Consider the following 25415-nt stretch of genomic DNA (forward strand, 5'->3'; position numbering starts at 1 on the left):
GAGCAGAATGGTGCAGAAATAAGGAAATTCTCTTTGTCTGCAAAAATGTATTGAGGTCACAGGATTTTGTTGTCCTCAGCACAGAATACGGGATTATTTCAACACCGCAGTTAAAGCCTGACTACTATTATCTTCTAGAGTTCAAAGGGCGAGTTTCTCGCGTCACCTGTTCAGTTACAATAGGTAGCTCTGGAACTTGTCCAGAAAATTATGCACACAATAAATGCTAAGTTATTAGGCAGATCACCAAAGTCCCAGCTTATCCCTGAACTGCTGCACACTCTGCCGACAAGTCTCAATGCAAAACTTCACATGGATGGAAGGAATATCCAAGTCAAAAACAATTGATCTGTTGACAAAAGTCCCAGTCAGGGGAAAAGGAAGGGTATAAGTAAGCAAACAAACAAACTTCTGAATTAAAGGGTTGGAAACTCAGAGTACTGTACAATGCATCTGTTTATGTAAATGATGTTTCGATTTATCAGTAGAGCAATGACTCATTCAGGCAGATTAATAAAGCATTCTGCATTAGACTAAAGTGTAGCATTTTCAACATGTATTTCCAAGATATATGTTAGCCTTGTAGTGTGGTGAGTCAGTCAGGAAGCAAAACTTGCTTAAGCTGCGTTTTGTTTTCTGTTTTCTTTCCTTTTTTTTACAAACAGAAGTGAAAATGAAGCAACAGTGTTGAAACACCAAGTTCAGATCAACAGCTCAGCAATCAGAAGCCTGACATCAATGCTTCCAAAAGAGGTTTGCAGGCCATCTGGCATCACAAGTTACTGGTCTCTGCAGCTACAGCAGGCACTGGGATTCTCCTGCAGTTTGATTTCACCCCTGGAGGCGCACTCCATTGTCTCTCAAGATAAACGGATGCCAACAACCATCTACAACGTATTTCTGCATGGCTCTTGCTACGAAATAATTTGGGCCAATCTCTATTATATAATGTTTCTGCTCTGTGAATTAAATATGACTACCCTAGAGGACGCAGGTGACGCTGTGGGTTAAACCACAGAGCCTAGGGCTTGCCCATCGGAAGGTCGGTGATTCGAATCCCCGCGACAGGGTGAGCTCCCGTTGCTCGGTCCCAGCTCCTGCCCACCTAGCAGTTTGAAAGCACGTCAAAGTGCAAGTAGATAAATAGGTACCGCTCTGGCGGGAAGGTAAACGGTGTTTCCGTGTGCTTCTCTGGTTCGCCAGAAGCGGCTTAGTCATGCTGGCCACATGACCCGGAAGCTGTACGCCGGCTCCCTCGGCCAGTAACGCGAGATGAGCGCCGCAACCGCAGAGTCGTCCATGACTGGGCCTAACGGTCAGGGGTACCTTTACCGTAGAGTAGGACAGCATTCTAAGGTGTTAGAATAGAGAAGTAACCCAAACCACTTGGGGGGAAACAACAGCTCAGAAATATTATTTAGAACACTAGACCAATTTAACACTAGTTTTAAACTAACGGCTTAAGTACCACGACTAAGTAATAATAGGAAACTATTTAAGTCTGTGTTTTGAATCCAGAAAAGTAAGGATGTGCAGCAGTTAAAACAGGCAGGGCAAGGAAATCTATTTTACAAAATATACACCCATTTGTTTAGTCTCCGTTTAACCAGATGGACTCGCACTGTCCTTGGAAGTCTTTAATGAACTTTCCAGGAAAGGAGTGCCTTAGATGCTGACCCCTTGTACATACTTGCTTGTTTAAATACAATGAACACACTTAAATGATCAGCTGATAGGTGTGGAAAACCTGTTGACGTGTGGAAAACCTGTTCCACACCTATCAGCTGATCACCCATTCCCACCACCCTTCTGAGTAATACCCCTCCCCACTCCCTTAAGGGTCTGGTGACTTCTGTTTCAGTGTATCTGAAGAAGTGTGCATGCACACGAAAGCTCATACCAAGAACAAACTTATTTGGTCTCTAAGGTGCTACTGGAAGGAATTTTTATTTTATTTTGTTTTGACTATGGCAGACCAACACGGCTACCTACCTGACACTTAAATAAGGCACTCTGGTTAATCCTCATTGGACACAAGATGCGAATAGCCCTTTGCCCTCATCCAGCAGGCTCTTCTGATGTTCTTAACTAAAGATTGGTAATCATAAAAACAGGTACATCTGCTTTTCAGATGTCTACATGTACAGGGTTCATGGGTCAAATCCACCACCCTAAATCACCTCTACACCTTTTTAAAAATACAATATTCCTCCTCCTCATGTGTCCTTACTGCCACAATGATCGTTATACGTTGAGTGTCTGCAGGCAGACAGGCAAATCTGTCCTGATATTGAACAGCCCTAAGCCTGGAGGCACTTTAGAAATACGATTTTTCTGCAGCCTCGTCCTGCAAGGAGCAGGGGGCTGAGCCCCTCTGCTGTGTCCTCACCCATTACGCCATGGCCCTAGGAGTACTCCAGGGTAACTAGAGCTCCTTGTGCATATCAAATTATGTGCGCAAAGCAGCTGTCTCCAGTTTCATTTGGCAACATAAAAATTAGTATGGTGATCATTGAGCTTTCCAGCTATCAGTCACAAGCTCCAAGATCTGCCCAAATCAGAGGATAAAGGAAAGTCAGAGAATAGGGACTTCTTTCACGCAGAGGTGGAGGGCAGCAGAGAACCAAGTGCGGTTGCCTCTTCCAGGACCCACTTTCTTCCGAGGGAGACATGTGCCGGCTCCCAGAATAGAGCTGTAGCTGTTACAAAGCTGGTGCTTAGGTAGAAATCGCCTGAACAACTGGGATGTTAAATCACAAAGAGAGGCCATTTGTCTACAGACCAGGCAAAGAGCAACAACACATAGACTTCCGAGTCATTCATCTGGGACCACCCCAGCCAGCATCCAAGACACACATAGTTATCCCTTTACTAGTAAGCATAAACCAACAGAGAAAATATATCATGCCTTCCTGAAAAGTGAGTATGGCATTCAATCAATCAATCATCACGTTTCTTTACACTGTAAAGACGCAGGGAAAGAGCACTTGCTAGAGAAGGCTTTTGATGGCATGAAGGCCACTGCTGCTACCGGGGTCAATGAGAATGTCAGCTTCCACTTCTCCAAAACAGTTGGTGTTGACGTTCCGCTACTTCAAGATTCACAGAGTTACTTTTGCCATCTCCCACTCACTATCAGAAGGGGAGGGGGCAAAGACTAGCAATGAATACAGAGGCGCTCACATCCCCCCTGGACACAGCTCAGACTGCTCCTAGGTCTACGGGGCTCCTGGGCTCAAAGAGGTCCAAGTCCCAACACTGCCCTGATGGACATGTCCAGAATTACAAACAGCTTGGGCCAATGCCAGCCATATAGGGCTTGCACTATATAGATGCAGGGGTAAAAAGGTGCCCCCACCCTCATTCACAGAGCACTGTGGCCAGTGACAGCCTTGAAGTTAGATGCTGACTGTGCCACTTGACTCGACGCATGTGTCCCAACAAAAAATGGAAGATGCTAACGCAAAGCAAGTACGCATGAGAAGCACCAGAATCTACAGTGGTACCCCGCTAGACGAATGCTTCGCTAGACGAAAAACTCGCTAGACGAAAGCATTCGTCTAGCGGGAGGCTGCCCCGCTAGACGAAAAAGTCTATGGGGCTGCCTCGCAAGACGAAAAAATTTCGTCTTTTTTTTTTCTCGTTTTTGCGGGGCATTGCCGCTCCGCAAGACGAAAACCCCGCTAGACGAAAATTTTCGCGGGACGAATTATTTTCGTCTAGCGGGGCACCACTGTATTTTACGCATATGCTCCCAGCTCCTGCCTCAACAACATTTAATGTCAAATTCCTACGGGGTATTAGAGGAGCATTTTCTACAGCAGCGAATGCAGGTTCTGCGTGAAAAACACGCTACTGCAAAAAAAAAAAAGATCAGAGTTTTCAGGAAATTAACTGCCAGGGTGGTCAGCTTCACAGTTCTGGAACACGGCATCGAGTGACTGAACCACAGCATACTGGAAGCTGGCCAGGGCAGAGCGATCAGATAAAACCAAGGGCAAGAATGGGAGAAATTAAGTGCACAGACAATCTTCATGAGGTTTGTCTTTAAATTCGCCCCTCCCCTCCAGTTATTTGGCACTTGGTAATGGACTTGTTTTGAAGTCACTGGGCTTTTCTGTTTTTCGTTTAATGAGCCAGCAGTGCGTGCAACAGAAGGCTCGCCAGCTGAAGAGGGAAAATATGCAGGGTCAGCAAAACACGAGTGTCATATTCGGCTACAAAAACATTACTGTTCCCCTTTAAACAAAGGCAGACAAGTTAATGGAGACTCCAGCGAAAAACTCCACTTCTCACCCCTTACTGTAAGATCAGTACAACTTGATATTGATCACCACGTTAAAAAAACTTTTAATACTTTAATGCTACAACCAAGACTTGTGTACATGGAAGTTGCCATCAAATGGTATGAACCAAAGTACACGCAGGATGATTTGGATACCAGGACTCAGGAAAAGAGAGGGGGATCCTTGCTTGAGTTCACACTGAACTTTGGAGGCACATCTGGAGCTACTAGCCCAAAGTGCAGTGTGAGATGAGGTTCTGAGGATCCTAGATTTGAGGCAGGGAGCAAGGGACTCATCATGTTCACCACACATGGAAGGACACCTTCCACGACGAAACGAATTTGTGGATCCCAGTATCTGAAATGTGCAAGCCAAATTTACGTTTAGAAGCCTCTGGCTAGCGCAAGCACTCTGAGGCTTCAAACTGCGTGCCTTTTCTTCCTCACATTCTCTATGTAGCTAGGGAATTGAACATCCTGCATTTGGAGTTTCAAAACATTACTTCTACACCAACCTTACTTTATTGGTCTTCCTCCCCCATATCACATTTTTAAACCTTGAGGACCAGCCCAGAGCATAGATCTCTAACATGCTTTTAGCTGGTCAGTAATGGAACTCTTAATATCCATTTGCTGACAGTGTCAGCTGGCAATCTTCAGCGCATGAGCTCTTCCTCAGAAAACTCCCCAAAGGTCAAGTTGGAGCATTACTATTATTTTTATTTTTATTCAAGACGATTGCATGCTGCTCCTGGGTGCAATGAAGGCCTTTCCCCAGCTATACTCAACCGCATGGACTTCCATGTCACCTAGGACTAACAGCTAAGTGTTTAAATACAAAGCTGCCTTAAATCTACTCTGGCAATGAGAGTGAGGCATTTATCAATGATGATCGGCCAAATTACCTTCACGTCCGAGGGAGTAACAGTACTCTGGCCACAGAGGGGCAAGTCAAGGAGCACAGAAGGCAGCAGGAAGCCCAGGAAAATTATGCTGTATTTTCTGGCGTATAAGACGACTGGGCATATAAGACGACCCCCAACTTTTCCAGTTAAAATATAGAGTTTGAGATATACTGGACCGTAGATTCTCCACCCAGCATATAAGACGACCCCCGACTTTTGAGATGATTTTCCTGGATTAAAAAGTAGTCTTATACGCCAGAATATACAGTATTTGGATCAGAGAACATTACACAGTAGTTAAGGCAAAAGATCAGGTCAGAGGAAGCAGCCTGAGCGGGGAAGGCAACCTGGGGAGACATGGACATAACTAGCACTTGAAGGTGCGAGGAAGGCTGAAGTTCTAATTTGGAATAATTAAACACCTTTTTTTTTGTCTGCAGGCCTTTAAGTACACATAATAGTATGTAAGTTTATAAGCCTCCAGGTAAGTCATTATCACATGCTAATTACAAAGCAAGCAACTACTATGACATAAGCATGCTAGGATTTAAATTGCAACTAAATCTGGAAGCCATAACCTGAGGGTAAGTGCAGTACGCCATCCATTTTGACAAAGATCGCTCGGGTTCTCTCCCCCCCCCCCAAAAGCAAACGCTGGCTTCGCAGCACCCAGAGCTGCTGGATTGTGTTCGAGGGTTTAACCGCTGAGGCTTGTTGACTAGAAGTTTTAACCACCAGAGAGCTCGATCGTCTCCAAAGAATATGATCTAAGATTAGAATTAGTGCAAATTATGGGACAAGGTAGCTTGCCTGATTGCACACCACAATTCCTCTTGGCAGGGGCCCCGCCACTTAAGTTCTGAGCAGTGCCAAGCACACTGTTGACATTAAGGTTTTAATTAGCATCAGTACGTGAAAAGCTAATCATCATCGCTTTTACGAGGTTTCCTCCCAAAATCTGAAACCTATATTATGGAAAATTGAGGTGTTTTGTTTTCCAGCCTACATGCTCAACTAAAACATGTGGTAAAAGCCCTCCTCCGACGTTTCAGCCTATGGGTGGGGAAACAGCATGCTGTGAGTTTTCTTCCACCTAGAAAACCATCTCCCTGCGTGCAGAAGACTAGCATACCAAAGAATCATAGAATCATAGAGTTGGAAGAGACCACAAGGGCCATCCAGTCCAACCCCCTGCCAAGCAGGAAACACCATCAAAGCATTCCTGACAGATGGCTGTCAAGCCTCCGCTTAAAGACCTCCAAAGAAGGGGACTCCACCACACTCCTTGGCAGCAAATTCCACTGTCGGACAGCTCTTACTGTCAGGAAGTTCTTCCTAATGTTTAGGTGGAATCTTCTTTCTTGTAGTTTGAATCCATTGCCCCGTGTCCGCTTCTCTGGAGCAGCAGAAAACAACCTTTCACCCTCCTCTATATGACATCCTTTTATATATTTGAACATGGCTATCAGATCACCCCTTAACCTTCTCTTCTCCAGGCTAAACATACCCAGCTCCCTAAGCCGTTCCTCATAAGGCATCGTTTCCAGGCCTTTGACCATTTTGGTTGCCCTCCTCTGGACACGTTCCAGCTTGTCAGTATACTTCTTGAACTGTGGTGCCCAGAACTGGACACAGTATTCCAGGTGAGGTCTGACTAGAGCGGAATACAGTGGTACTATTACTTCCCTTGATCTAGATGCTATACTCCTATTGATGCAGCCCAGAATTGCATTGGCTTTTTTAGCTGCTGCATCACACTGTTGACTCATGTCAAGTTTATGGTCTACCAGGACTCCTAGATCCTTTTCACATGTACTGCTCTCAAGCCAGGTGTCACACATCCTGTATTTGTGCCTTTCATTTTTTTTGCCCAAGTGTAGTACTTTACATTTATCCCTGTTAAAATTCATCTTGTTTGCTTTGGCCCAGTTCTCTAATCTGTTAAGGTCATTTTGAATTGTGATCCTGTCCTCAGGGGTATTAGCCACCCCTCCCAATTTGGTGTCATCTGCAAACTTGATCAGGATGCTCTCAAGCCCATCATCCAAGTCATTGATAAAGATGTTGAATAAGACTGGGCCCAAGACAGAACCCTGTGGCACCCCACTAGTCACTTCTCTCCAGGATGAAGAGGAGCCATTGATGAGTACCCTTTGTGTTCTAGAGAAGAGCTAGATGTTAATCTCTCTCACACAAGCTAGCCTTCCACAAGGAGATAGTTATAACATGGAGGAGCCAATAGATTAGACCAACTTGACACAACAGTAACATTTACAGTGGTACCTTGGTTTACGAACTTAATCCGTTCTGGAAGTCCGTTCTTAAACTGAAACTGTTCTTTAACCGAGGCACGCTTTCCCTAATGAGGCCTCCCGCCGCCGGTGCCCTTCCACCGTTCGGCTTCTGTTCTTAGACCGAGGTGAAGTTTGCAAACCGGGACACTACTTCTGGTTTTGCGGAGTTCGTAAACCGAATACTTCATAAACAGGGCTGTTCTTAAACCGAGGTCCCACTGTACAGTACTGTATTTGCTGGGACCAAAGTGGCAACAGCTTATTGATACGTTTCCTTTAACAAAACCAGTTCATATAGACAAACCTAGTAAAGGTAAATCTTTGCTTATTTTCAGAAAGGTATTTGTGTTCTATTAAAGTTATTTCCATTGGGGATGATAGGTACGGGCCATTGGAAATAACTTGCACAATAGTGTGTTACCAACAATTTTAAAAATGGGGATCACAACAGGAGATTTTCATGAAAACTCCCTGTTGCTAACATTCTACCTATTATGCAAATTCTACATAATCTGGCTTCGTGGTAACTGTAAGGGTCAAACTAGATTTCAGTGTGGGAATTATTTGCAAAGAATGTGTCGCTTTCAGAGGCATGCTGAGATTCAAAAGACCAACATCTTCTGTGCCTTCTATTCGCAATAAAAACAAAACAAAAACTGGCACACTTAATGCAACTTTGAAGTCACGTCTAGTTTGGAACTCAGAGTTTTACCATTTGAAATCTTTCCCAGCAATTACCGTAAGAGGTGTTTGTGCAATCACTATGCTATTTTTAAAAAGCTATACCAGCTGGTTAACTGGAGAATTAGTACAACCAAGTTCCACACTTTCCAAAATTATTTGGCATGCTTCACTTGCTGAAGCGTAAATACTTCACCGCAGAATCCCTCATACCTGTAAATATGATTAGACTGATGCTCAAATATAAACTGCTACAGAACCACCACAAAGATACCACAAAAATATATCCATCAGTGGCTGACTCCAGTGTTTGAAATTAGCCAGGCGCCAGGCACATTTTGCACCTGGTGTTTGACCACTTGCAACCAGGTGAAGATGCCTGGGTGCCAGGATGGCACCTGACATCTCCACCATCTGGAGGTGCACGCCTGGGGATCATACCCCGGCTGTTTTCACACACCAATACCAACCACATCGTGTAGAATTCTCTCAGTTACATTTTATCTGCATCTTCGGAATGAATTTCTGGAACCAAAATGCTTTTTCTGTGCAGCCTGAGCAAGACCAGTCACCATTAACAGTAAGGGGTTGGCATAGGCCAATATATGTGTGGACCGTCCCTGGATCAAGTGACTTTTCTTCTTTCAGTTCTCAAAGCTCTTAACCTAGCTCAAGGTTGTCATCTGAACTAGCCAGATATCTCAGACAGTCCATCACTTTAAAAACTAACACGTCTTGCCCAAAAATGTCAACAAGACATTCCATTTTGGCGACTGAAACCAGGGTGGATTTTATTTATATCAAACTGATTTAAATCACGATTTAAATCACAATTATTATTACCTTAATAATAACAATTTAAATAGATTTATTAGATCTATTTAAAAGAAGAAGAGGCATGTGATCTCTGCTGAGTCAAATTCAGTTTTGAGAAATGCAAAAGTAAACCAAGCATCGGTGATAATATCTTGTAGGCAGAGAAACTGCCCAATAATTTCACAAAAACCTCTGTAAGAGCATTAATGACATTGTGAAAGAATTAATGGAATTTATTTACCAAAAAATTAAACATATACAGCCTTATTCTACATAATTAAAAAACTAATCTTTATTTCATGATTGAATAACCTTTGTATGGTAATATATTTTCCCCAAAAAGCATTTTATTTAAAAAAATCCGATTTAAATTTAAAAAATCCAATTTTTTTTTTAAATCATTGATTTTTATCCACCCTGACTGAAACCTTGGTTTAAGGAGCTATTGGGCACCTGCTTATATATCTGAGTTTTTAACACTGCTGCCTACACAGCGCTAATCTATGTATCAGGGGTTGTGGGGTGTTGTCATTGGAACATTTTCTGGAATGGTGATCCTGGCCGTGACTGAATGCAACATCTTGTTTACTCCCTGGATTTTCTTGAAGAAGCAAGATGGAATTCCAAATATGTGAAGGCTTGTAGCATACGATGTGGGCAGGAGCATATGCAAGGAGACAAGTGATCCAAGGGGAATGCAATTAGGCCAGCTCCAATCTAATCAGCCTGGCTTGCAAAATACATCTGACAGCTTCCAAAAGATGAGGCGCACACTGCAGCTGTGATTGAACTGAAACAGGGCAGGACTGGGCAAATTGCCCCCCTGGATTGAAAAGTTTCAGTGACCAGAACCTTGCAGCAGGTTAGCTTATTATGGCAGGAAAGCTCTGCTTCCTTCCAACATGCAGTCCACAACGACCCATCTCTATAGTGCAACTAAGAGTCAGCTTGATGAACTAGCAGAATGGAACTTTGTCTGCCAGAACCATTACCACCCTCATCCCAAAGAGCCCTACCCACGATGGTCTGCCCGAAGTTCGAGCAGGGATGCTTTTAGCTTCTGATGACTCCGTAACAGAAAACATTAGGATTCTAACGTTCCATGACATCATAATGTTAATGGAAGCAGCTTTCAGGGAACAGCCAAGCGATCGAAATCAGATTTATGCAGGGCTTCGGCTGGGAGGGACCGCAGGCAAAGGATGAAATGCGCTTTGACGACAGTTCTCATGGATGCTCTCTATGCATTCAAAACGAACATGCATGCAAAAGTAGAACTCTAAACTTTTTCTACGTATTTGCTTCCCTTTGAGCCTTCCCTTGTGCACTTCAAAAGACATCACAGATCAATGTAGCCTCCCTGTGACCCCTTTCGTCCATTGATTTGCCTGAATTTAGACCCAGAACAAGGGCAAGCACTGCCAAACCACAAGAAATTGCGGGTGGCTGGAAGGTGCTTAACATGTACCTAAGAAATTTGGAATATTCCCCAATTCATATATGCAGACATACATTAAATTATTGTTAAATCAAAAGATGAATTTTTAAGATACGTGGCATTAAGAGATAAATATCAGCTATCGGATGTAACCCAATGGCAATATTTGCAACTACAACATTCTATTAACAACTCTGTTTGGACCAGCAGCATTTTCAGTTTCTGAGATGCTTGAGATACTAGAACAAGTGGCTAAATACTTTAAAACTTAAAAAGTGATTACCTTTTATTTTTGTTATCAATAACTCAATTTGATATGCAGATGTTAAGAAATGAATGGAATAAAGAATTGGAGGTTCCTATGTTGCCTAAACAATGGTAGTGTTTTAACTTTTATAGCAAGGCTGTCAGTGGACCTGAGTTATACAACAGAAAATAATATTTAGAATTTATCGGACACTATGTTTACATAGAAAAGAACTGTCTAAGACAATTTGTTGCAGATGTAATAAGCACCATGCTTCTTTAAAACACATGTTTCTAACAATGCCTTACACTTACTAAGTTTGGGGAGAAAATAGTGGATTAATGTAAGTATAACTGTGTGAAAAAGGCTAAATTTTTCAGAGGATAATATTTTTTTGAACTATATACCTACTACATGGAATTTGACAAATAGACAATGGATTCTCTGTGCTCTTAATCTGCCTAAAAGACTGGTATTGCTGCACTGGAAAGATAAATATACAACTCTATTTATTCAATGTGTTGAAGACCTGACTAGTGGATTGCTTATAGACACAGACTTTGCATGGACAAGTATAATGAAATTTGGAACACATTCATATAAAATACCATAGATTAAAAATTGTAATTGTTAACTGTTTACAATTGTTGTAGTGAAATACTATTTTTTTAAAAAATTAAAATACCACCTTATATGTAAAAAAGAGATACATACATACATAGAATTATTTTAAAAGTCATTAAAATGTATTTTAAAATTATTGAACATTGCACTTCCAAGGGCTTCTTCAAATGTTAGCTTTTTAGTGTGTGCCTGATATGGCACAGCTAAACACAAAGTGTTGGTTAAAACCAGGTATTTGCACCATATAAACACACTTGTCCAAGATCAAGGCTTGATTACAGCATGTCAGAGATTCTAACCATACTTGCCTGTGAAATTAGTGTTTTGTGAGCAGTCAAAGTTAAAAGCTAGTTTCAGTATAACTTAACTCACTGTACTTTAAAGAACTGTAGCCACAGTAATCTGTTGCAGCAGATACAAGTATTGTGGCACCTTAGAGAAGGAACCTGGATTGTTGAGCCAGGATATTATACAAATCAAAGCCTACATGAAGCAGATGGAGGGGGGACATTAAACCTGAAATGCAGCAGGGAACAATGGTTGATGAAGGGCGGATCTACACTGGCGGGCTATAACGTCAAAAATACGTTATAAAAATGAGACACCAGAGGGCACTGCAGAGTAGTGACCCGTCAGCAATGGGAAATTACACTGAGAGCTATATAACTCTTTTCATGGCCTTTAACAGCGTTTTTATAGATCAGTGTAGATCCAGCCCAAGTGAGAAATAAAAATAGTACCGGTAGGTAATAGTCGGTTAGGCCTACAGTCATACCCCGGATTGCGCACACCCCGATTGTGGATGTTCAAGTTAAGAACGCCTGCAACCCGGAAGTGTTTCCGGAGCGCGTGCGACCCCCACGTGACCCCCGGGTTTTGGGGGTTTGGGGGGGCGTTCGAGTTAAGCACGCCCGTGTTACATAGCGCAATCCGGAACGGATCGCGTGTGTAACACGGGATACCACTGTATTTGCTTGTGAAACAGAAACCCACATATACAATGGGGTTTTCGGTCCCTCTTCTTCCCCCTCCAGTCCCCGTGCTCCAAAAGTTCTTCTAGCCTTTGGAGCAGAACTAGGAGGCCAAAGAGGGATGTAGGTTTTGAAGAAGTCCCTTTGCAGAAGCAGACACCTGCTGGTGCAACACAGGATCACACCCAGTAGGTATGCAGAGAGCACATCGTAGGAGAAACAAAACAAAAACCCTGCTTTATACCAAGTCAGATCATTGGTCCATATAGATTAATATTGTCAACGTGGACTGGCAGCAGCTCTCCAGGGTTTCAGGCAGGAGTCCAGCCCTGCCTGGAGGCACCAGGGAGTGAACCTGGGACCTTTTGCATGCAAAGACAACTGGTAGTGTCAAGCATGGACACATGATTCAAACTCTTGCATTAGAGTTACAGTAATGCCGAGTAGCAGAAACAAGACTGGTCACATACACCAATGTGATCACCATCTAATAGATCGTTCACACAATGCCACACTTCAGAAGTTGGGTAGGTTTATGGCAAATGAAGATTAGCTACATGAGATGCTTTTTTTCCTGTTTCCATCTGCAAGTTTAAAAGCCAAGCACGGGGCCAGTAAAAGCACAAAAAAGGCCATGTTATGCAGTCAATCAAAGTCCACAATCAAGCTTGGCAGAGCGATGCCTGTGAGCTGCCAAGCCAATGACATCTTCTCCTAGGATAAACAAACATCTTTTTTCCAAGACCTTGGCAATGGCCCCAGACCTTGGGGTGAACTTCAGCCCTTCAGCCAGCCAAGTGGATGGAATGCAGGGTGTAAGAAGTCAAGAAGGATCATTCTGCAAGACAGGTCTGATGAAAAAAGAGCCAGGAAAGGGAGCTTGGCTAAGAATATGAGTATCTTAATATGCAAAAGGGGAACTGCTGAATTTAAAAGGGAGGCTGAGCACATATCAGGTATAAATAGTGCCAGCTTCTCAACTACATTGGGCTTTAACAACTTAAGCTTTTATCTTGGCATTTGCAAAATTCTTAGCAGAGCTTACGTTAAAGTAGTCTCCATAAAGAGATCTTTAAGTACTCTTCGCTGGTAATCATAGCCCCAAATCCCTGGAAAGTGAACTTGAACTCTAGAAGCTGCTATAAACTCCTCACCTTGCTCCCTTCACACGGGATGGTTCAAACTATGAATACTCCCCACTCTGGCTTTGCATCATTTTATGTTCTAAATCTAAAGCCAAAGCTAATTAGGCAAGGAGAGAAAGTAATTCACCTGTAGAACCATTTGCGAGTCGATGACCCACCACCCGGGTGGAGTAAATAAAACACACGGACACATGATTTTAGGTTAATGGGGAAAATAAGGCCACAACTTTATTGGTTATGGTGTGTGAGTGGTATTGGCTTAGGCACTGGACAAGAATCAGGGTGGATTTGATTTAAATCAAACTGATTTAAATCAATAGTCAGTAAGCCTTGATTTAAATCATAGTTTTCTACATAAAGACTAATTCTTGCTGGTATAACTTTAATATGCAAGTAGATGAAGATTTTTAGAATAACAACTTTTCATATTAGTTTTTTTATCCCCAGTTTAATAGGTTAAACAATCAGAAAAATATTGTTTCTATTCTATTCACTGAACTTCTTGAAACTCAGCACTGAAGGGGTTGATTCTGTATTCATAGGTTTGTAGAACAATAGGATTAAGGTCTTTTTCTCAATTCTGTTCATGTTATAACATTTTTGTTGTGAAGAAGAGGCATGTGATCTCTGCTGAGTCAAATTCAGTTTTGAGAACGGCAAAAGTAAACCAAGCATCTGTGATAATATCTTGTAGGCAGAGAAACTGCCCAATAATCTTACAAAAACCTCTGGAAGAGCATGACATTGTGAATGGATTAATGGAATTTATTTACCAAAAAATTAAACATATACAGGCTTATTCTACATAATTAAAAAACTAATCTTTATTTCATGATGGAATAACCTTTGGATGGTAATTTTCCTCAAAAAGCATTTTATTTTTAAAAAAATCTGATTTAAATTTTTAAAAATCCGTTTTTTAATTTTTTTTAAAAAAAATCATTGATTTTTATCCATCCTGACAAGAACGCAACACTAGACTCCACCCCCCAGAATGAGAAAGATGGCGCTGCTGCGGCTGCTTGAATGTGGTCAGACACCACCCCCCAGCCAGCCCTATTGGCTGGCTATGGGGCTTGGCGCGGCAGGAAGGAGGGGCTAAGGCAGGGGGCCGAACACGCCCCCCCCTGCAAGAAGCGGGAAACGGCTCCTGCTCGCAACTCCTCCCCTCTGCAATGAGGAGGTCTTGTCTCAGGGAGTTGGTGAGATCTGCATTTTTAAGTTACCTTCTGAAATTATATAAAAATGAAAGCTCCATAATAAATCAGCTAAAAACAGGAAAAGTGCTAAACCTCCATAATCTTCTTGAAGCCTGATGTATGAATAAACCCAAATACAATGCACTCAAATCAGAGAGCGAACAACATGTTGAGAGGGCCACTTGGTGAACAAAGCCAAGTAAAAACACTTGCAGAAACACAGGATTATTCGTTCCTGCTGCCTCTTCTGCTTGAATAAGTGGTCTGAATTGTGAAGCATGCACAACAGCAGCAGTCTATATAAGCTAGGTTTATGCCTGGTTTCAGGCTCCTTCACTGTGTAAGCAACAGCTGAAAAACTATGATGTAACCTTCCCATGAGTTTGCAAGAAGGGAGTTGTACAGCTGGGGCAATATTATATTAAGCTACAATGCCAGATGAACTCTCTGAAAGAAATGTGGAGTGCAAATGCAATATTTGGAGTGTGCCCGTCGTGGCAGAACTAACGCCCTGCATTGCATAAGATTTCGGATTCAGTCACTGACATCCCCAGTGAAAGAATCTCAGATAGCAAAGTGGGGGAAAGACCCCGGGCCAAGATTGCTGAGAGATGCTGTTAAAAGGGGGCGAGGGAGACCAGTGACCTGACAGTGTCAGACCCGGCCAACACCTTGCAGCAGAATGAGATGGTAAAATTGTGAGGTGGAATGTACCACTTCAGGATCCAAGTGCGGGGTGTGTGTGTGTGTGTGTGTGTGTGTGTGCAAACCCCATTTTTTAGCATTACTGCACATAAAAGCTCCCTTCAGTAGAAAACTAGCATGCAGATAACAGTGAAATTGTCCCCAACTGCTCCCCGTTTTTTATATTTTGTTTATGTGCTGTGGCATTCAAACCCAATCCCTCATCCCTGGCAATTATTTATTATTATTATTATTATTTTATTTGTACCCCGCCCATCTGGCTAGGTCCCCCAAGCCACTCTGGGCGGCTTCCAACAAATATTAAAATACATTAAAATGTCCCTAAACAGGGCTGCCTTTCAGGTATTTTCTGAATGTCAAGTAGTTGCTTATCTCTTTGACCTCTGATGGGAGGGCGTTCCACAGGGCGGGTGCCACTACCGAGAAGGCCCTCTGCCTGGTTCCCTGTAGCTTTGCTTCTCGCAGTGAGGGAACCGCCAGAAGGCCCTCGGCGCTGGATCTCGGTGTCCGGGCTGAACGATGGGGGTGGAGACGCTCTTTCAGGTATACATCAAATCGTACCTTGTATTCTATCATCTCAGAATTCTGTCTCATTTGTCTGAATGTGTAAAGCAAAGCATCTACGTATGCCCAGCATTTGCATCCCTGCCTGACTTATCAGCCATTTTTTCTCCGACTGCCGGAGCCTCTCTCAAGCAATGTCCCTGGAACGACTGCTTGAGAAAAACAACCAATGCCCGCTAGATGAAAACTGTGCTCCTGAAAGCCCCAGCCTAATGTTTATTTCCAAGACAACAGCTGCTGCTGCTGCCGCCGCTGCTACCTTTAAGTGCCTGCATTTCGTTCGGCATCAGCGCTTGTCATCTTTTTGGCAGCGGCCCCAGTAAAAAGTAGCCCTGAATAACCGCTTTCAAAAACATAAATGAAGCTCGAGATACTTCACCCTTTGTTGTAGAGGACAAGATTGCTCAGAAACCATAAACTGTACAATTTCCCCTTTGGAGTTCCGAGCCCGTTCCTTAAGGAAGATTGGTTCTGAAGTGTTCGTTACAAATGAGCTATTCATTTAAAGGCATAGTGCCCCAATTGTGCAGCCTTATTTGAAAACAAGCACGGACTCTTTGACCAAAGGCTCGCAATTTTGCTACAGTTCTCGCCAGCAAGGCTATCTTGCTCTATGAAGCAACTGCAGGCAGAATAATATGTGCCGGGGCAGAGCAGAGTGCACATATAAACACACTAACCGAATGCTGTGAAGCAAGTATGACAGCTTAAGGATCTCCCCCGCCTCCCAGTTATCAGACTGTTTAGAGACACACTCACCCTTCTGTTTCAAAGCCAAGCCAATATCCGCCCACTTGCGCCGAAAGCAGGCAGCAGAAGATGCGGCTGATTTTCAGCAAATGTTACCAGCAGTGCTTAAGCCAGGCAGTGCAACAGATCATAATCAGACTGATAATTATGCTAGAGCAGAGTGCAGTGCAAGCCATTTTAAATGTATACATTTTCAGAAGTTAAATGGCAGTAAAGGGATCATACCATCAGCACTACAACTCTAGGTAACGGACAGTTTGCAAGTGGGCATCCACATACCTTGGTAGACCAAACCCTCAGTTTGGGCATCAGTCAACACAGTACGTACAAGAGCCAAGCATTGCTGCTGAGCTTCTTTCAGATCCTCCTCCTCCTCTTAACAGGCAGCTAACTAATCAGCCTCTCAATCCACGTGCAACACCAGATTCGCTCCTTTTAGTTCCTCTAAAGCTGGAATCGCTGACAACACCAACGAAAATAACGGGTGAAGGATCTGATGTAAGGATAACATGCAGTTAAAGCGTTATGGGCTGTGGAGATAGTTATCAAGAAAGCAAATTGCATTTTTCCAGGAGCAGACTCAAGGTCAACCATGCCCGCCCCCCCCCAAACACCAAGAAGAAATTTCTCTTTAAATACACTTCAGCCATGCCTAAATAACTCAATATATTTCATGTGGCTTCGGGTACAACATTCCAAACAATATCGGAGAGATCTTTGACACACACAAAAATTACTTTTGCATTTTTAGATCTGGAATGCCTGCTTTCAGAAATCCTATGCAGTTAACTGTGTTTGCATCTGTAACATAACTTTACAAATGCTATTCCTGCGTATTTATAATAAGGGGGGGCCCAAAAAATTCCACCCTGGTTGGGGTCAAACCACAAATATGCAAATTGAAGCACTTTACCTGATCAGCAAAATGAATTGACCCTTTGCATTACAGGCAAAGTGATGCAAAATAGGATTGATTGTTGGGTTTATTGATGACACCCAGTTTAAGCTTCTGCTCCTCCTGCCAGACCAGCCCAACCCCAAATGAAACAAAGTTTTGTCATGCAGGAAAGGTCCCCAACACTGAAAGGGAAAACCCAATACACATTCTGGGTGCAACAGATACAATGGGGCTGACCCGCTAGGCTACATGTGGAACAGCTCGGTTGGTAAAGCATGAGACTCTTAAATCTAAGGGTTGTGGGTTTGAGCCCCAGGTTGGGCAAAGGATTCCTGCATTGCAGGGGGTTGAACTAGATGACCCTCGTGGTCCCTTCCAACTCCACAATTCTATGATTCAATGACCCACAAGCCACATCTCCACATAAAGCTAATGCATACCAAAAGCTGCCCTCCAAGTCTCCCCCAGTGGATGCCTCTCAGGATGGCAACAAATCCCTCTCTCATGCTTTGCTGCCTCCTCCTATAATCACCCTGTTTGGTCACCTGCAGGACACTCAACACACCAGCAGTCCTTTACCTGCGACACTTTTCTCCCCTTCCGCTTCTCTGGCTTTCCGCACCCCTCTTGTTTTTGCACCCCAAACACTCCCCCCCTTTGCCACAAGTCACTGCAACCTTCCCTGTGATTCTTTCCCACCCTGTATTCCGCCCTCGAAGTCTGTTCTGATAGTTGCCGACTCAAGCACTACAAGGAGCAAAGTTCCTCCCTCTTTTCCAGGATCGACACATTTATTTGCTTCTTGCTTCTTCCCTTTTCTCCCCGTTGCACATCCTGCTTTAGAAAGAAACTCCTTGTCTCAAACCCCAAGCCCTTTGCCCACACTTAACTCATCCTGCCTCCTCAACCTGACCTTGCAGAGATAAGAATCTCTTCTCTCTCTCTCTCTCTTTCTTACAGCCCCTTCAGCACCTGATTTTTCTAGGGTCAGTTTTCTCACCCCTTGCATGCTCCACACACAGATCCCAACATGTGATCTCTTCTCCTCTTCTTACCTTATCAGACAGCCTTATGATCTTCTCCCACCCCCAGTCATTTCCTCCCATCAACCAACAGACTTGGACACGCAACAAACTTTTTGCTTCTGCAGTTATTTCTCACTCAACCGCTGGGATTCTGCTCACCTTTTTGAACTCCCTGAAGAACATCTCAAGAATAGTTCAAAAAATGTGTCCTCCCTCTTTTCAACAGGCTGTCTTTTTGCATCCCCCACCAAACCCAATTCTCTCCCTTGTCCTAAAATCCTGCCTCTCAAACTCACCTGCCCCCTTTCTGCCTTATCCTCCTCTCCAACAACACCCCAGCCCTTCTTCTGAACCCCATTTGCTAGGGTCTCTCTCTCGAATCTGCTGTTCAAAGGATCCCGAGGGTCATCTAGTCCAATCCCCTACTTGTATCTTTCACTTCCAAGTCAATACAAAATAGGAAATTCTTTCCAGTAGCACCTTAGAGACCAACTGAGTTTGTTCTTGGTATGAGCTTTCGTGTGCATGCACACTTCTTCAGATACGTATCTGAAGAAGTGTGCATGCACACGAAAGCTCATACCAAGAACAAACTCAGTTGGTCTCTAAGGTGCTACTGGAAAGAATTTCCTATTTTGTTTCGACTATGGCAGACCAACACGGCTACCCACCTGTTCCAAGTCAATGTACACACTCCAGGTTTCCTCTGCGCTGTGTTGGCAGACCAACGCTGCGTTATAAAGATGCCTCCAAACACGAAGGCTGGCAACATCAACCCCGCCGTGTGGGAATCTCTTACAGACAACCTCAGTGCCTGGAGACAGAGTCAGGTTGTGCAGCCACAGCAGTGTCCAGAGGAGGAATGACCGCTGGGAGGAGCGCAGAAAGGAGGAACGCCTTGGTGCATCTGCAGCATCACAACCAGACGCCTCCATCTGCCCCAGCTGCAACAAAACATGTCCCTCCTGTATCGGTTTCTACAGCCACAGCAGGATCTGTAACTCACCAACAGTTTGACGTCACCCCAAAGGCGCAGTCCTCCAGTGTCTCCCAAGACAGATGGATGACAGCAACAAAAATCCATCAGTCACACAAGAGCCTCTGCACTCCTCCAACTCCCACCAGAGACACACACACCCCTACTCAAATACACACACCTTTCCATAAGAATGCCCCCTCCCCAGCCATGAAATCCTCTATCAAGGCAAATTCCCTAAAGAGACACCCCTTTTTGTGTTTCCTTTTGGGTCGTTTCCTCCACCACTCTCTTTCTCAAGGAGAAGCCCACCCTGATGTGGGCTTGGTTCCCTGAATTGCTCCGCTGGTCCGACAGATATATATATTTTACAAAGCAGGCAGCCTTTAGATTAACTGGTTTGTGGCAGGGAATGATTGGGAAATCCACATGGGGCTATGGAGCTGTCAGCCACACCAAAAAAGAACTTCAGGGTATAAACAGGATACCCTGAAGCCCAGAAAAGCATGTCTCCCGCTACATTTTTATTCCTTATGTTTACATGCCACTTTCCCCCCAAGGTGACATAAATGTGGTTCTTAAGGTGTCTCCCATCCAGTGACTAAACCCAAACACATGAGGTGGTGGCCTCATGTGTCTTCACACCAAATTCCAGGACCTACTTGTATGGTTTTCATATTCCAAGGGCACAATTTTTTATTTTTTATTTTTGCTGCTGGCTGCTCTTAGGCCTTGCTTGTGGGTTTCCTACAAGCACCAGACAGACTAAGATATATATAAAAAAAAATACTGGGAAAGATTTTAGTACTACATTTCCTCCAAAGAGCTCAAGGTGCCATCCGTTTCCCCAATTTAATCCTCACAGCAACCCTGTGAGGTAGGCAAGGCTGGGAAGGTAGTGACTGACCCAAAATTACGGAGTGACACACATCAGCTGAGTGGGGATTTGAACTCTGGTCTCCCAGACCCAACACTCAAACCACTAACCCCACCAACACAAGGCAACTTGCAAGGCTAGTATACACACCGAAAACAAATCCTGAAGACTGCTTAATTTTTTTCAAAATGTAGCCAAGCACATACTTGAATAAATGTGTTCTCGGGAGTTTACATTACATCTGCATAGAACCTACAAGTTCAGAATCACTCTACCCCTGAATGCCAGTAAATCTCATGGGGGGGGTATTCTTTAGCAATTTTACGTACAACAGCTGAGTAAAACCTCCAGGGGCAGAGGCACTGTACCTCCAAATGCCACCTGTTTCAGGGTGGGGCATTCAGCAGCAGAGAAAGCTGTGAAACCTTATGCCCATCCCTCAGACTGCGGGGGGGGGGGCAAGCAACACAGAAGACTGCTGTAGCTGGACCACTCCAATGTGCAGGTGCGTGTCAGGGACGTGGGACGAAAGTGTTGTGTGGATGGTGCATCTCAAGGAAACACCCCACCCCAGGCAGTCTGTTCTGACATGCAGGTGCGTGTCAGGGTCGCGGGTCAGAAGGGTCGTGTGGATGGCGCGCCTGCGCTCTCCCTCCCTCAAGAACACCTCCTACCCCTCCATGCAGCAAGTGCCGATGCCTGTCAGGGTCGCGGGTCAGGAGGGCCGTGTGGACGGCGCTCCTCCGCAATTCCTCCCTCACTAACACCTCCTACCCCTCCCGGCGGCCCGTTCCGACGTGCCGATGCGTGTCAGGATCTCGGGTCAGGAGGGTCGTGTGGACGCGCTCCTCCGCAATCCCTCCCTCACAAAAACCTCCTACCCCTCCCGGCGGCCCGTTCCGACGTGCCGATGCGTGTCAGGATCTCGGGTCAGGAGGGCCGTGTGGACGGCGCTCCTCCGCAATTCCTCCCTCACTAACACCTCCTACCCCTCCCGGCGGCCCGTTCCGACGTGCCGATGCGTGTCAGGATCTCGGGTCAGGAGGGTCGTGTGGACGCGCTCCTCCGCAATCCCTCCCTCACAAAAACCTCCTACCCCTCCCGGCGGCCCGTTCCGACGTGCCGATGCGTGTCAGGATCTCGGGTCAGGAGGGTCGTGTGGACCGCGCTCCTCCGCAATCCCTCCCTCACAAAAACCTCCTACCCCTCCCGGCGGCCCGTTCCGACGTGCCGATGCGTGTCAGGATCTCGGGTCAGGAGGGTCGTGTGGACGCGCTCCTCCGCAATCCCTCCCTCACAAAAACCTCCTACCCCTCCCGGCGGCCCGTTCCGACGTGCCGATGCGTGTCAGGGTCGCGAGGCAGAAGGGTCGTGTGGACCGCGCGCCTTCCTTCCCCCCCCGCCCCCCGCGGCCCTTCCCTCCGCGGCCGGTACCTGCTCCTGCCGGAGCGCGCTGCTCTGCCGGGGCCCGGCTGCTCCCCCTCGCAGGGGCGGGCTGCTTGCTGCGCCGGGCTGCTCCGCTGGGGCCGGGTCCTGTCCGGTCACGGTCCGGGGACGGGGACGGGGTCGCGGGCAGGGCGGCCGAGCGTCTGGCTCTGTCACGGCGGCAACGGCGGAGGCGGCAGCGGGCTCCGAAGCGGGCGGCGGGCGGCGCAGGCGGGCGCTTTATACCCTCGGCTCCTCGGAAACCGTCTCCGCGCAACGCTTCCGCTTCCGCCCCTCCCTCGCGCCCGCCCGCCTCATGAATATGCAAATAGGGGCGAGCGGGGAGCGAAGGGCGAAGAGTGGGGCGGGGGGGGGGGAGAGAGAGAGAGAAAGAGGGAGGGGAGGCGGCCAGCCAATGAGGGGGAGGGCAGGGCTTCCCCCCGCAGCGCACCGATTGGCTGCGCACGCAAGGAAATAGAACGCGCGCATCGTGAAGGTGGGAGAACCTGCTGAGCCCAGTGACGCTGCTGATGGGGCTGCAGCGTAGCCGGGAGCGCAAAGCCTGGGCAAAAGGAGGGGAGCTATTCAGAGGGCGCCCGCTAGGAATCAGAGGGAGGGGAGAGGGGCATGGGGAGAGTCAATGGCGGAGGCGAGTGGCAGGAATCGCAAAGCACCTTGCGGGGGCAGGGAGGGAAGGCCTCGTGGATGCGGGGGAGCTCGTCGGGGGGTGCAGAGGCAAGCGCTGCATGTGCGCGCCGGGGGAGACTTAGAATGGGGTGCATCATCCTGTCCTGGGGAAAGGTGCGGAGAAGGATCCCCGGCATTGCACGTTTTGCTAGTGCAGATAGGCGCCGGCTACTTTGCAACCGGTACGTGCGCGCGCGCGCGCGCGCGCTCAAAAACAAGCCCCGCGGAGTGCATAACTCCCAAGCAGCCTCAGAATGCTTATTATTCCCTAAAGTTAATCTGGCTTTAAAAATAACAAACGCCCTTCTCTAAAAACCCTTCTGCACATGATGGATGGTGCAAAAGAAATCCTACACATGTCTGCACTTGCCTGGCTTTGAACTGATCTGCCGAGAATGGTTTATAGCAGGTGCATTTCGTGTGGCAGAGGCTCGTTTGCTCATTCTCCGTATGGGCAACCAAAATCTTCTCCCAAGGAACTCAGATCTGCCCGATCTCAGGTAATGCCAACGGTCCCATGAGGTAGGCAAGGCTGAGAGGGACCCTGCCTTGCCCAAGGAATCTGGAATTTGGTACAATGTAGTCAACAACGCCATAGTAGGGAATCCTGAAAAATGGACTTTTTAAAAACAAACAAATAGCTGCTTGTGACAAGCAATTGAGAATGAAATATAATTAAGCTACCAAGAAGAAAAGAAAAAGAGCCAATTAAAGTTAGTTGGAAAATAGCAAGAAGCAATCAGAAAAACATATCGTCTATCAGATTCTCTGGGAAACTCAACATCAAAAAAGCTAAGATCATGGCCACTGGCCCCATCACCTCCTGGCAAATAGAAGGGGAAGAAATGGAGGCAGTGAGAGATTTCACTTTCTTGGGCTCCATGATCACTGCAGATGGTGACAGCAGTCACGAAATTAGAAGACGCCTGCCTCTTGGGAGAAAAGCAATGACAAACCTAGACAGCATCTTAAAAAGCAAAGACATCACCTTGCCAACAAAGGTCCGTATAGTTAAAGCTATGGTTTTCCCAGTAGTAATGTACGGAAGTGAGAGCTGGACCATAAAGAAGGCTCCAGTTACAGGTGGGTAGCCGTGTTGGTCTGCCATAGTCAAAACAAAATGAAAAATTCTTTCCAGTAGCACCTTAGAGACCAACTGAGTTTGTTCCTGGTATGAGCTTTCGTGTGCATGCACACTTCTTCAGATACTTCTGATACTTCAGATACTTCTTCAGATAAAGAAGGCTGATCGCCGAATAATTGATGCTTTTGAATTATGGTGCTGGAGAAGACTCTTGAGAGTCCCATGGACTGCAAGAAGATCAAACCTATCCATTCTTAAAGAAATCAGCCCTGAGTGCTCACTGGAAGGACAGATCCTGAAGTTGAGGCTCCAGTACTTTGGCCACCTCATGAGAAGAGAAGACTTCCTGGAAAAGACCCTGATGTTGGGAAAGATGGAGGGCACAAGGAGAAGGGGGCGACAGAGGATGAGATGGTTGGACAGTGTTCTTGAAGCTACTAACATGGGTTTGGCCAAACTGCGAGAGGCAGTGAAGGATTGGCGTGCTCTGGTCCATGGGGTCACGAAGAGTCGGACACGACTGAACGACTGAACAACAACAACAACAACAACAATTCCACAAACAAGGTGGCAGCACAGAAAAGTCTATAGTTACTGATCATTGGAGGGTTGCAGTACATCCTAGCACAGCGGCTCCCAATTACAGTAGTACTGCGGACTCCCTCTTCTTCAAAAGCCAAGCCATGGACCCCCTACTTTTGAAAATGTTGCTATCTGTGGTAGCTTTTGTTATGTGAACGGTGCCACCGTACCCTCCAACATGTCCCAGTGCAAAAAATGGGATGCCCCAGACAGTTGGCAGTTATGTGCCACGGATTCCCTGGGTGGGTTATGGGGACCCCCTGTGGTCCACAGACTGCCAATTGGGAATCACTGTGCACAACCAATCCCTGTGGGTTGTGGTAAGGCTCTTACCTTGCTCAGGTGTAATGCGCTGCAGCAAGCCTTGAGCTCACACACCCCTCCTCCAGTGTGCCTGCAAGGAAGATATGAGAAGCTGAAACTTTCGGTTTTTTAATTAACTGCATCTTGCTGTGTTGACTGAAGCTCAGCAAACACCACTCAGTTCTATGAGTACTGAAAACAAGTCACCTGCAAACCATAGTTTATGACGCTGGCTTGTTCTCAGTAATCATTGATAAGACTGACTGTAGCTTAGGGTTTGGACAACACAGTAAACTTTGGTTCATCTAAAATGGGAACACATGCTTTACCGAACTTCCTGTTTCCGTGGGAGAAAATTTGAAACTACAGCTCCAAGTCACAGAGTTCAGAATAATCAGTTGTCTCTTAATTATCTTTAGCCTTGTGACTTTTCCAAGAACTGAGTTAACCAGCTTGGGCAGCCTCAAGGCAAAATCTTCTGCTAAGTGTTGGGCACCCAAATTAGCTGAGTAGTTAAAAATGCCGCTAAGTTTTTGTTGTGGCTAAAATTTACCCACAGCTTTGAAAAACTCACTCTCTTTTTCTCTCTGGTCATGCCTGAGTCAACCAATGAGGTCTACAGAATTGCAATTTCATGCTATGCCCACATGGATTTTGTGTCAGATCTTCATTATTTATTACCAGGATAGGCAGTTGTCAAACCAAATAGAATTGTAGAGTTGGAAGGGACTCTGAGGGTCATCTAGTCCAACCCTGGGAATACAGGAATCTCAGCTAATGCACCCGTGGCACATGACCATCCAACCTCTGCTTTAAAACCTTCGAGTGAAGGGGAGTCCACTACCTTCCAATGGAGTCCACAAGATTCAACCATCAAGGCAATGATGGTGATCCTACCAAATAATGTTTTATTTATTTAAAAGCATTTCTAAAC

General features: G+C 45.6%; 1 protein-coding gene across 1 annotated transcript in view; it reads right to left on the reverse strand.

The window, feature by feature from the left end:
• SLC45A4 (solute carrier family 45 member 4) overlaps positions 1 to 21976 on the reverse strand; it is an 82963-nt gene extending 60987 nt beyond the window's left edge. The window contains exon 1 of the mRNA XM_033155927.1: positions 21835 to 21976. The gene's annotated coding sequence lies outside the window, so the exon portion shown is untranslated. The remainder of the gene's footprint in view (positions 1 to 21834) is intronic.
• Positions 21977 to 25415: the final 3439 nt, after the last annotated feature.

This window comes from Lacerta agilis, chromosome 7 (genome assembly GCF_009819535.1).
Source record: "Lacerta agilis isolate rLacAgi1 chromosome 7, rLacAgi1.pri, whole genome shotgun sequence".
Classification (NCBI taxonomy): Eukaryota; Metazoa; Chordata; class Lepidosauria; order Squamata; family Lacertidae; genus Lacerta; species Lacerta agilis.